We start from the raw sequence: 13,218 nt of genomic DNA, 5'->3' as shown, positions 1-13,218 counted from the left end.
GGGAAGGAATATTGGAGGAAAAGACTGGGCTTACCTTTGACTGAAGCGACCAGATTGGTTGGCAAGTTAGCCCAAACCTCCTTTCCTTGAGCCTCCTGAGACTTCTTTCCCAGGCAGGAGTCTATTTGCCACAGTCATCACCGTCTTCAGGTCCCTACATGGGAGTTGGGGGGGGGGGGTTCTGGGAGGAAACGTGTGTGTGTGTGTGTGTGTGTGTGTGTGTGTGTGTGCGCGCGTGCACGCGAGCACACACACCCATGTATATCCCACTTCCTCCCTTCTGGAAACACAGAAAACTGCATGCTGGGTGAGGGAGATATGCAAGGATTCATGACAGAAACGGGGGCATAATGATGATAATCTTCATTAATTCTGGTGATAGTCTCATTTCCTAGATAGTAACCCTAAGGTACACACAACCATCATTCCCAAGGCTACTTAAGATATGAATCTTCTGTCATTTCTGCTCTAGCTTAGCAGTATCCAGAAAGGCCTACCACAAAGCACATTCCTTAGCCAAGTAGATAGTGATGCTGGGTAAAACGCGAGCAGAAAAGGAGAGAAAAGGCAATGTTTCGCTAATGAACTAAGGTTAGGATTTTCCTTTCTTTCAGCTGTCATGTTTAGGGCTTAAGCATCTCTGATCTAGAGAAAGAGATCAGAAGATGTTTGAGATACAGGGGTTTCATGAAGTCATTTGACTACTTCTAAGGCAGGGGATGTGATCAGGAGGTCCTAGGCAAGCAGTGCAGGCCTGGCTGACGGATGCATTGTTTTCCACAGTTTATCATGGCCATGCTCAGCCCCAGGTGGTGGCAGGTTATGACATGGGGGTGGTGAGGGATGTGAAAAGAGCTAGGTCCAGGTTGAGGACTGGGCCTGATTCACTGCTCTCATCTCTTGTTAATCCTCACTCTGGCCAGTGCCAAAGTTCCTGGCTGCCCTTCAACATGACCTCTGTTCTGTTTTGACAAAAAGGAGAGGGGCCTCCAGGATTCGTTTCCATAGAGGCCCACTGAGCTTCTGATGGCAGCTAAGGCTGGTATTGAAATGAAACAGAGCAAGGAAGAAAGAAAGAAGAAAGGAAGGAAGGGGCCAAAGAAAGAAAGAAGGGAAGGGAGTGGTAAACTTGTATAATTGTCCCTGATTAATTACTAAGATAACATATGTTGAAGATAGAAGATTGTAGAAATGAATACATGGGCGAGTCTACCTGGTTCCAGTCAAGAGGGCCCTTTCTCTCCCTCCTTCTCTCTCTTCTCTGATACTTTCCTTTTTAGAATTATAGAAATGTAAAGAACTGAAAATATCCCAAATCATCTAAAGCAATCTTATTAACAGATGAAAACTTGATTCCTCCGAAACTGAACTCAAGCCTGTAGTCTGCGTTTCCCACCATTGTGTCCAGGGCTCCCCTCCCCATAGGCTTCTGTGTCCTTTGTCTTTCTCCTTCTCATCCCACCACCACTCCCAAGCCCATGCAGGATTAGTCGTGTATTTGTTCCTGTTTCTGCTATATCTGCAACTAACTTACGGATGGAAGCACGGAGCCTCTCTGATTGCTGGCAGAGCTCTGCCTCTGTACTGATGAGCACTCCCTGGCACTGGGCACCTGTCCAACAGCAGGTGCCTTGCTCAGTGAATGGCTCTGGAGCTGCATCTCAAAGAAAGCAGGTTGAAGTCCAACACTGTGTTCCTGCTGCTTTGAGGTTATGTTCTACCACCATCATTTCTCTCACCAGGTGAAATGTAGTGAGGTATGGCTGCCAAGGTTAGCAACACTAGACATGGGAGGTGGCCACAGGGAGCATCTGTGTCAGCTTAAGGATTCTTAGCTTGATGGATGGGTAAGAAGATAGGATGAGACATCTGAGTTTGTTTACATAGGACTATTGTCCATGAACCTGAGTGGGTTGACATTCAGGTCATGATGAAACGTCTATATGTTTTCTCAAGGTAAGAGTGAAGGGCAGGGTAAGGCTCAGAATTTACATCGTGTTAGGGCTCTTTGGGACGAATTATTCTTGTTTAATAATATGCATTTACCTTTGTACATTACACATTAATTCAGACACACACAGACCATGTGTGACAGTTACAGGTTTAGAAGAGAAAATGGGAAGTAATGAAAACAAGACTTAAAGTTTATATGAGGCACAATGCCTCAAAGTTAATAAAAAGTTATAGGCACACACAGAGAATGGTACCATGAGATGAATGGCGTAAAGGCAGGGAAGTATAAGACGTGTATATCGGCAATGAAAAAATATGTTTTGAGAGAACCTAAGGATTTTTGTAGGAGCGTAGTGAATGAAAACTTTGAAAAGAATGACATGCCTGGGTAAGGTGCATCCTCTTAGATTGGTGAGCCAGTGAAAGTGTTATTTGTTAGAAAGCAATAAAACCATTTAGGGATATTAATCTGGCAGCATGTAAATAATGCATTGGAAAGACTAAAGGTGAGAGACAGTGGTTTCAATTAGGAAAGTCTGTGAATTGCTTCAGAATAAGTCATAGGACCTAAATTAGGATGGTGGTAATGAGAAGGAGAGAAAGGATGGGTAGGTGGGTGGATGGGAGAAACATGGCCCAGAAATAATGGAGCAGCCCCATTTACTTCTCTCTTTACTTGGAGAAGAGGGAAAGTATGATGCACAGGTTAGATGTGAGAGTAGTCTGCTTGCAACCTAATTCTCCTAGTTGTGTCAAAGGGGGATGATTTTTTTTATATGATCAAATTAGAGGTTTTGACCTTGGCTGATTAGAAAAATGGCGACATAACTGATTTTTTAAAAAGGCTAAGGGCAGAGGTGTATTACAGAAGAAAAAGAGGGTGAATAATAAGCTGTAGGTAATAACAGAATATGAGCTAGAAGGCTGTGGTAAATGCAGAACCAGTGTTCAGTAAAGGCAACAGGTTGGAGCTAAACGCTCGAAATTGTTTATATACAAGTATAGGTCATGACCAGAGACAACATATTGAAAGTTGAATGTGTACAGGGCAAAGAGCAGGAACCAAGCAATGAGACTATGTTATTATCTCCCTTAAAGGTCAGGAGGAACAGAAGTGAAGTTTTCAGAGTTGGAACAGCCTGAGAAATGGGAAGAAATCAGAATCACACTCTGCTGGAGATAGAATCCGAGTTACAAGGGGTTAAGGAGAGAATGGATGTAAAAATGAAGGCTACAGGGCTTCCCTGGTGGTGCAGTGGTTGAGAGTCCGCCTGCCAATGCAGGGGACACGGGTTCGTGCCCCGGTCCGGGAAGATCCCACATGCCGCGGAGCGGCTGGGCCCGTGAGCCATGGCCGCTGAGCCTGCGCGTCCGGAGCCTGTGCTCCGCAACTGGAGAAGCCACGACAGTGAGAGGCCCGCGTAATGCAAAAAAAAAAAAAAAAAAAAAAATGAAGGCTACAAGTATAGGCTAATGTTCAAGACTAGAAAGTTAAGTGCATCCACAATGGTGCACATAAAACCTTCCTATTTGGCGTGAAGCTTGGCTGCCCTCTCATTGCAAATCCCATCCCACGTTTACTTCAGTTTTTCATTTGCATGCAATATTTATTATTGTCTAAGATTTGGCAGACAATCAGATTTATATTTTTCTGTATCTTAAGAAATAGATTGAGTCCAGAGGGTCTCAAATAATTTTCTGCCCCATCAGACGTGCTTCTCTCTCTGGCCTGGGAAGGCCTGATTCCTCTGGATCTTGTGAAATAGACTCTGCCTCTGGGCTGTGTTTGCATTCTGTGAGCTCCATCTGCCATGTGAAGCCCACCAAGCTTTCTCTTATTTTTCCCTCCAATGGGTCTTGTTCCTCTCACTTTGCATCATTTAACCCCTCTGCTCTCCTTGTGTCTGCAAAACTGTTCTGCTCATACTTGCATCCTCACCCACCATTTAAGAAACTAGGATATTAATATATCTCTTTATAATGTTGAAATAACAATATTTTATAGCCTTTATGGTTTCCTAAGTGCTAGTGTGTGTATCTCATTTGGTTTCTGGCACAGCCCAGGAGTGGGGTCCGCCAAACAATTATGACCACTTCACAGGTGAGGAAACTGATGACCTGATGGAGTTTGTGTAATAAACACGCACTGGCAAATACCATGCGACATCATTTATATGTGGAATCTAAAATAGGACACAAATGAACTTATCTATGAAACAGAAGCAGACTCACAGACATAGAGAACAGGCTTGGGGTTACCAAGCGGTAGAGGGGGCAGGGGAGGGGGGGATCGGGAGTTTGGGATTCACAAATGCAAAGCATTATATATGTGTATAAGTGAATCACTTTGCTGTACACCAGAAACTAATACAACATTGTAAATCAACTATATGTCAATAAAATAAATTTCAAAAATGCAATAAAAAATACAAAAAACAAAATAATAAACACACATTGGAATGCAGATTCACATTCATATTTTGTGACTTCTCACCCAGTGCGCTCAGCTCATGACCACACCTTGCACATAATCTCTCCCAGAGAAGATCCTCTATCTCACAGTGTAAAGTAATCCTTAAGAGCACTGTCTCCAGGTCACACAGACTTGGTAGTTCTAACTCAGCTGTGTGGCCTTGCAAAGGCTACCTAAACTCTTTGAGTCTCAGTTCCATTACCTGTAGAATGTTGGGAATAATAGTACCCCATCACAGTGTTGCCATGCAAATCAAATAAAATTATGCTGTAGGGACTGCATAGGTCACTGAACAAAGGTTAACAGCAATAAAATTATTTATTTATTATAATAAATATTATTTATTTATTTATAAATAAATTATTTATTTATTTATTAAATAAATTATTTATTTATTATAAACAAATAATTTATTTAATAAGTTGTTTACTTAGGATCAAATATATTGATATTTGATCATGAGCTACCTATTACAAGTGCCCGCCCCTAAAATTCACATAGCATGCCCTTGAATGTCCTTTTAGAGTAAGTGGAATTTGCATATGGAGGAAATGAAGCATGTTTTCAGAGACAAGTAATTTATTATATACGTTGTTGGAACTGAAATAATAAATTCAGATAAGAGACAGTGGTCTTATTGATTATAAAATCCTTAGTTAAAACAAACTTATTTCAGTCGAGAGGTTAGATTTTTCATTTGTGCTTTGCCTTTTCCCCTGTCCTTGTCTTTTCCTTTCCTTCTAAGCCACGGCACGTGTAGTTCTTGCACCTCACAAATAGTGAAGACTTTTGGTTCTCAACCGACATCGACAGTGTAGAGGGAGGGACAGAAATCTCACTTGAACACAAACACTCCCATTAATTACTGGCATTAACAGCAAAAAAAGGACAGTGGAAAATTACAGGCAAGGAAAGCAACTTCTGGTTTTGAATGTTCTGCATCTTTCATCATGATCACAGCTTGAAGTTTCTTTCCTTCCAGGGGCAGGATGAATGGTACAGGAGACTCAGTGGGGTTTGGCACCTTCCAGAAATGGCAAACTCATAGTGTTTCTCTGGTTACAGGGTATAACCAGGGTGCACACCTACTCATCTGTGCTCTGTCCTCAGCAAGACACCCAGATGGAAGGTGGTAGAAGGTTCATTGGTAGAGAAGATCAGACAGTCCTGAGTTCTAACCAGAGAAGTGCTGTAACGAGTTCTTTTTGCAATCAACTATCTTCTGAGGCCAGCCAATGAGGCCCTCATTCAGGAGGGGAAAGCACCCCCAACCTGTGCGAGTCGCTAAATGTTTAAAGGATTAATTAATAGAGGCATACATACTAGGAACTTTAGGGTTTCGTTTTTGGCCATGTTTGGCAAAAGCCAAATCCTACCTATCTGATGAATAGTTTTGGCAGCCACAGCAGATAGGTAAGAGCCCCAGGGCCCACTGGACGCAGCTAACTCTAATATCTTGCATTTGCTCTTCTATTCACAAGCCATGTTATGTTTTGAGTACCTGCCCTTTTAGGGCACTAGCTTTTCACCTACAAAGTTAAGTGGTCTCAGGACCACTTGGGGATGCATTGAAGGTATTTTAAACAGGTATTTAGGAGCTTCTACAGAAGCTCTGGTCTTACTTAGGCATTGGCCTTTTTTTTTTTTTTTTAATAGAAAGGCAACCTCTTTATTTAGGAAACTCATGTGTTTATACAGGAGAAGCTGGGAGGTAGGGAACATATAGAGATGAGAGAATGAGGGAAAATGGCCAAGTTGGAGGGAGAGAGAGAAAAATATATGGAGTCCCAAGTATCGCCAGGTCAAGTGATGTGGCTTTGGGAGAGGTCTGAGCCTTGCTCCCCTGTTCGTTTGACAGCTCTCAGTGAGCAGGGGACCCTGGGCCCTGATGGGAAATGAAAGGAGCAAAGATAATAGCTACCCTCAAAGACTTTCCCTTGTACTTTTGTCTTAGAATCAGAGAATGGTAGAACCAAATGTAACCTTAGATAGCAGAGCTCAAACCTCTTCATTTCCCAGATGAGACACCTGAGGCACAGAAAGGTGATGCGATTTGCACATTGTTTTTTTTTTTTTTTTTAAGCAAATCTGCCAGTTGCCAAATCAAGACAAAAGCAGACAGTCCTTATAACTCTGAGTTCATTGCTGTTTTTACGCTATCACTTACTTCATACGTCTGAGGTGTGTATAGATTTTTGTTCTAAATTCCCTACAGGGGTTTTTTTTTTTTTTTTCTTTTTCCTCTCCTCCTGAGGTACAGAGCACTGTGAAGGTGAGGGAGCTTCTTCCCACCCAGCCTTTGCTACTATTTATTCAATGCCTTTCATCACCTCCATCCTCCACACAAATTTTTACAGTGCTCATACTATGGTGTTCCCTTGAAATAATTCTCAAAATTGTACAGTCTGCTTGAAGTGAAAACCTGATGTCTCTGCTTACTGGGAGGGAGCCTTAAGGGTTACATCTGTTCCGGGTGGAGCCCCTTCCCGCTTGCTTCAGAGGGTCATTGTCTTAACCAGAGGGGGCCTTGACCCGGTGCATCGCATGGGAGTCAGTGTATACTTGCTAAATGTTCCCTCGGTGCATTTCTGGGTCATATCCACCCAGCGGAGCACTCCTCTGCTTTGGGACATCAGAGGCCCAGGCCCTTGACCTTAATTAGTAAACATGGAAACAGACACATTTTTAAGTCATATTTTTTGCATCAGATGAAGTGATTGCCACTCTCTCTCTATATGTCTTTACAGTATTTTAATAGAATTTGAATCACTTTATTTTCATGGATATAATATTTTCTTTCATTGACTATCTGGGGACAAATGTGTTGGAAATATATACAAGTGCTGCTGTATGCTAGTTTGATATAAATCCCTTAAAATTCCCAAATCTGTGGTATTGTATATCCTTTGAAATGGGAGAGGCATGAGCTTTTATTTTTCGTGAGTGCACCACAAGGTTATTTGGCAATGATATATTCAGTAAAGTGGTGGCAATCATGATAATAATACATTATATAATTCTCTTTATGTGTTATAAACTCATTAGACTGGTTGGAATCAGTTGCTCAAGTGTACAGTGGTTTACCATTAAAATACAAGTGTCCCTAATTAACACATTCTTTAATAGTGGGAAGTGTGATTGAGCCTCATTTCTAAAGTATGCTGGGCACTGAGGTATATAGTCAAATTCATTGTATAGTATAATTATTGCAAAATAATAAAATAGGCTATCTTTTAATGTTGTCAGTCATTTTGGGATGGGTGAAAAGATACAACTGTGAGGCTCTGACGTGTTCCTCTTTCCTACTGGCAACATACTGAGATAAATGGAATGTCAGATCCATGTCTGTTTCTTTGTTTGTTTGATTACCAATGGCTTCCAGATACTCATACCAACCTTTGGTATGTTCTGCGATATATATGAGCTTGGTGTTATTCCCTATGATACATATATCCAGGATTAAGTGGCTCAACCACAATATTGCTAAAAGGGAAAACCAGTAAAAGTGGGCAAGGTCTTAGGTAAAGCTTGTGGAGATCATATAGCAAGTTGCAGATAAGTAAGTAGAAGAAGCAAACACTGATTTAAGCCAGAGTACTGAAAAATGATCTCCTAAAGATTGTTCTATATGACTGTGTCTGGGGAAGCATTTGAGTGGTCTTAGACACAGGCCATGCTTTAATTAGTGCTATATTGCTGCACACCATTCATACAACTTGAGAATTTTAAAATAATGTCCCTGTTCCCTTCATCTACCCATATCATGTTACCTTGGCAACAGGTACTGTGTGATTTTAAGAATTTCAGGAATTATCATAACAGCCCATTTCAAGAACGTGCATCTAAGTGAATAAAGTTTAAACAGTAAAAGCAAAACTAAAGGTAACCTCAGCATACATTAAATGAGGACATGAAGGATCCGCATTTCTCATTTAGAGGGTCTTGTAAAAACAGCTGCAGAACCCCTGGTGGTGCCCTCCAGGTGCCAGACTCTTCACGGGCTGTTTATGGGTGGAAGAATCATTCCATTTCTTCCTCCACTCCAGGAGTGGATTACTTGGCATGGGTCTCATATTGGATGCTCCGAATGAAGAGTAGGAGGAGGCGCAACAGCAGGAGTAGAAGCAGGAGATCAGGATAGAGGAGGATATGCTGAAGGAAGTGATGATGAAGGTGGTAATGATGGGGAAGATGCTGAGAACATGATGGGGCAGGGGGAGGAAGGAAAGTAGGCAGAAGAAAAGTATGTTCTATGTCAGGCTGATTTAACCAGTAAAAAGGGGGGGATTACTTATTACTATTATTGTGTAAGTTCCCTTGTTCAAGTTACATGAATGGATGCAAGCATGGAGTTAGTTACAGAAACCTACCCATTCAGGGCACCACTAAGGATCCAAACATATGCTCACGTTTGACATTCAGGAAGTGTCTTGAGCTCAGAAAATGGCTCTACTTACCAGAGTGAAAGATAATATGAAATGATGTGGTTTGAAAGAATGTGTGCCCAAACCTCTGGAATATCTAGCGATTATTTATGTCATCATTTCTGATATTTGAACAAATAATCTAGATAGATTATTTGGTACCCAATATGTGTTAATTATTCTGTTTGTAACTATTCTCATTTTTTAAAAGTAAATATATCTAGCTAAGCTTAGGTAGGTGTTTCAAGGGTTCTCATGTGAAAAAGATTTTCATCAGCAATTCCCTGTTGAAAAATAATACAAAACTATAAAAGAGAAAGAAAGTTCATATCATCGTGAGTGTTTATATGGTATGGGCGATCTTATTTATATTGTTGGTACCGGAAAACAAGAGTAAAATAAATTCTGGGTAGATTATATGGTCTAAATCCTAGTGCTTCTTATTTTTTGAGTTGTTAAATTTGTGGGGACAGGTTTTGACCTAAGATAAAGTTAAATTCTGTAATTGTGATCCATGTTGTAACAGAGTTCTGAAATCTGTGTAAATACAAATAGTTTAATTAGAATTGAAGGCAGGGTGGAGTCTATCCATGTATCACCATCATCACATAAGGCCATCTTCACTGGGCTTGTGTGGCTCTTCTGAGCCAGCTACTATGCAACCCTCTGCATCTTGCTCCTGTCTTCAAACTAGAGTCTAAAATAAGAGAGATCAAGAGATAGTTGGAAAAATACTTGAAAAAAGTTGGGAATTTTCCCTCTAGTCTCTCCTAGGCCAATACATGTTTCTATAAACTTGAGAATGCCAGCTAACTTTTCTGGACCTTGATTCCTTATTTGCACCATGAGATATTTGCAGTGAGTGATGTCTAAGGACCCTTCCTTTGCTGGACTGCTAGGTGGTTTTATCGGTTAAAGTAACTGCTGCAAACCATTCTTGACAGGATACAAAATACTGTGCAAACTTTGTGAGTGTGAACTGGGATGGATACCTCTTCACCCATCTAAATTCGTGGACCCCATATCTCTTGTTCACCACCCCTCTTAATTACCCTTGATAACTCCTCTGCCTTGCCAAGACTGTTACAACTTAGCAGATTCCCTGACCTTATTTTGAAGGTGTTGTCATCCAAGAATGTATACTGACATTTATCTGCTAAGTCATAGGCAGTACTTTATGTAGGTAATTTATCCAGCATCTTCAGTTTATCTCATTCTCTGCCTTGCAATTTCTACATTGCCTTTCAGTCATTAGTAATTTCTCTACTGCCTAAAAGCAACACTTAGCACTCAGAAGCTCTGCTCTGATAGCCAGCTGGATCATGCCTGTTAGCTATTTTAGTGCAGTGCTGATGGGTGGACCGAGCCAATAGTAACATAAATAGAAAGATAGCTAGCTAGATAGATATGCTTATGAAGACTATTTTCTTTTAGACTTTAAAAACAAAATATAAAATTTCCCCTTCTCTTGACTGTGCGCAGGCCATAGTGATTCACTCCTGAAGAATAGAGCATAGAGAGGGGAAATAGTAACGGTATAGTGGAGAAATCTTGCGGAAGATATCTTAACCAGGTTTTCAAGGTTAACGTCATGAGTGACAAGTCTTGTTGATGTCATGTAGCCCTGATACAATGTGATGAGGGGGGCATGCTACCTGCCTGGTATTCTTCCCCCAAACCTATAATCCCAGTGTAATCATGAGAAAATCAGGCAAACCCAGTTTGAGGATATCGTACAAAACACCCGACCAGTACTCTTGAAGACTGTTATAGCCATGAAAAAAGAAAAAGTATCACAAATAGAGACTAAGAAGACATGATGACTAAATGCAATGTGGAATTCTGAGTTGGGTCCTGGAACATGAAAAAGACATTAGTGGTAAACTGGTGAAATTTGAATAAAGCTTGCATTTTAGTTGCAATATGTTAATATGTCTTAGCTTTTGACTCATGTGCCTTGGTTATACAAGTTGCTGACCTTAAGAAGAGTTGGGTAAACGTACACAGGAAGTCTCTGTTGATGACCTCCTAAGCTTATGGCTCTTGCGGAAAGAATAACTCCCTTAGGCTGTATGTGCATGTGTTATCTTGCTATAGCTGCTGTAACAAAGTACCACGAACTCAGTGGCTTAAACAACAGAAATTTATTGTCTTAGAGTTCTAGAGGTTTTGAAGTCTGAAATCAAGGTGTGGGCACATTTGGTTCCTTCTGAAGGCTGTAAGGGAAGAATCTGGTTCAAGGATCTACCTTGGCTGGTAGATAACCGTCTCCTCCCTGTGTCTCTTCACCTTGTCTTGTCTCTGTGCTTGTCTGTTTCTGTATCCAATCAATCATGTTGGATTAGGGCCCACTCTGATGACCTTCTTTTAACTTGATTACTTCTGTAAGACCCTGTCTCCAAACAAGGTAACATTCTGAGGTACTAGTAGTCAGGACACCAGCATATTCTGGGGGGAGGACACAATTCAACCTGTAGCAGAAGTCAGAATTCTTTAACCTTTTTCTTTCTGAAGGTACCTTTGTTACCTCCCCTTTCATCCCCCACATTCAAAATATGACTAAACCTTACACTTTTACTCACTGGACGTTGCCCAGTTCCATGTACATCCCTTCCTCTGTACCATCACTGTTACCACTCCAGTCCACACTACTATTCCAGTTCATCTGGACCAGGGAAATAGCCTCCTCGTGTGTTTCCCACATTCTAGTTCACACTCCATGTTGCAAGCAGAGAAGTCTTTTCACAATGCACATCACCTGTGCTTAAAAACCCTTCGAGTCTCCCCACTGTTCTGAGAATAAAGACCACAGTCTCTATCTTGGACTCAGGGCCCTGTGTAACCTGGCAGCTTCTTAGCCACAACATGGACTGCTTTCTGCCTCCTTCTCTCTGCACAGGCTGTACCAGCCGACTGCAGGTCATGGAAAGCATGGGCCCCCTCCTACCATGGGCTTTTGCTCACGCTGTGCTCTCCTTACCATAACCACCTGGTTACCTCCGTCCTCCCTCACCCTTCAGATCTTAGCACAGACATCAGTGCCTCAGGAAATCCACCCCTGTGTCATCCCAGACAAGATCAGGTCCCTTGTTCTGTGTTGTCTGAGAAACCTGGCTTTTCCTTCAGAGCACTTAGCACATTTTGAAATTTTATATTTAAACAATGATTATATTAGTGTTTGTCTCCCCCACTGGATGATAAGATGCTGGGGCAGGAGCCTCATGGTTCTTTTACTCCCTGCCTTAAGTGCAGCACCAAGTGTTTGGCTCATAGCTGGTTCTCAAATTCTTAATTAATGCATCTGTGGATTTGTTTCCAATTGATTTCATTAAATTTGACACTTATCCCTTCTCCTGGTGTCTTGATACATTTGTTGATAATATTTAGTTCATCTTATGTCAAGTCAATCATACATACTAAGCGAAGAAAAGAATAATCCTTTTTGTGATTTACCAACCTAGTGATAACAGAAGACCAAATTTGGTCTGTTAGTCTAAATAGAAATTTAAACTTAAAATTTTTTCATATTTTTAAATTAACTAATATCCTTTAATTTTTTTATTAGAATTTAGAGAGATAGGCCTAAAGCTGTATATTTAAGTATATCGAAAAAAGTAATTAAATTATAAGTAACTGGGTACAAAGTTGCTATTTATTACTGACTTTGAAATATGTTTATTAAAGATGTTCTTTGAACTTTTCCTCCACATCGTGGAGAAAGCTCCAGACATTTCTAGAGCACTCACTAGTATTTGTAGCACCAACAAATCCCTTGTAGCAGATGTGTCCTAGAGAAGTTTCCCAGCCCAGGTGAACTGTAGTCAACGTGGAGACGCTCTCCACTCGGTGGTATATGGATGGGGTCCATTTTTAGATGGACACCGTCTCCTGCCTGGCCACTTCTCCAGGCAGCTCAGAGGGCAAAAACGTTCAGGATATTTTCTTCACTATAAGACTCCAGGGTTTGATCACAGGGTTTGATTTTATATACAATAATGCTATTTTATGCATGTACAAGATGGAGGGAGGGAGAAGCCTGACTGCTCATGGAAGGAAAATATGCTATACTCCAATTAAAATTCATGTGCCAGGATGAGAATTTGAGTGTGAGTAAACATCCCTAACATTTAATGTATTAGTAGAATATATATTTAATGATCCTGCCTCTGTGCTCAGTTGGGTATAAATCAGTGGCTCAGGGGCAAGTCCCATGCTCTCATGGAACTTATATCCCAAAGTGGCAACTCCTAATGTATGTCACTCAAGCCTACCAGGAGTTACTTTTGGTTCAGGGGCAATTTCAGAGGTATTGATAAAATTCTCTTCTCTTGCTGTGTCTCTAGCTGTGTGCCTGAAATCAACCCCTTT

This window comes from Monodon monoceros, unplaced genomic scaffold (genome assembly GCF_005190385.1).
Source record: "Monodon monoceros isolate NGI ecotype Baffin Bay Population unplaced genomic scaffold, NGI_Narwhal_1 Super_Scaffold_11, whole genome shotgun sequence".
In the NCBI taxonomy this organism is placed as follows: domain Eukaryota; kingdom Metazoa; phylum Chordata; class Mammalia; order Artiodactyla; family Monodontidae; genus Monodon; species Monodon monoceros.
This window is presented reverse-complemented; position numbering follows the sequence as displayed.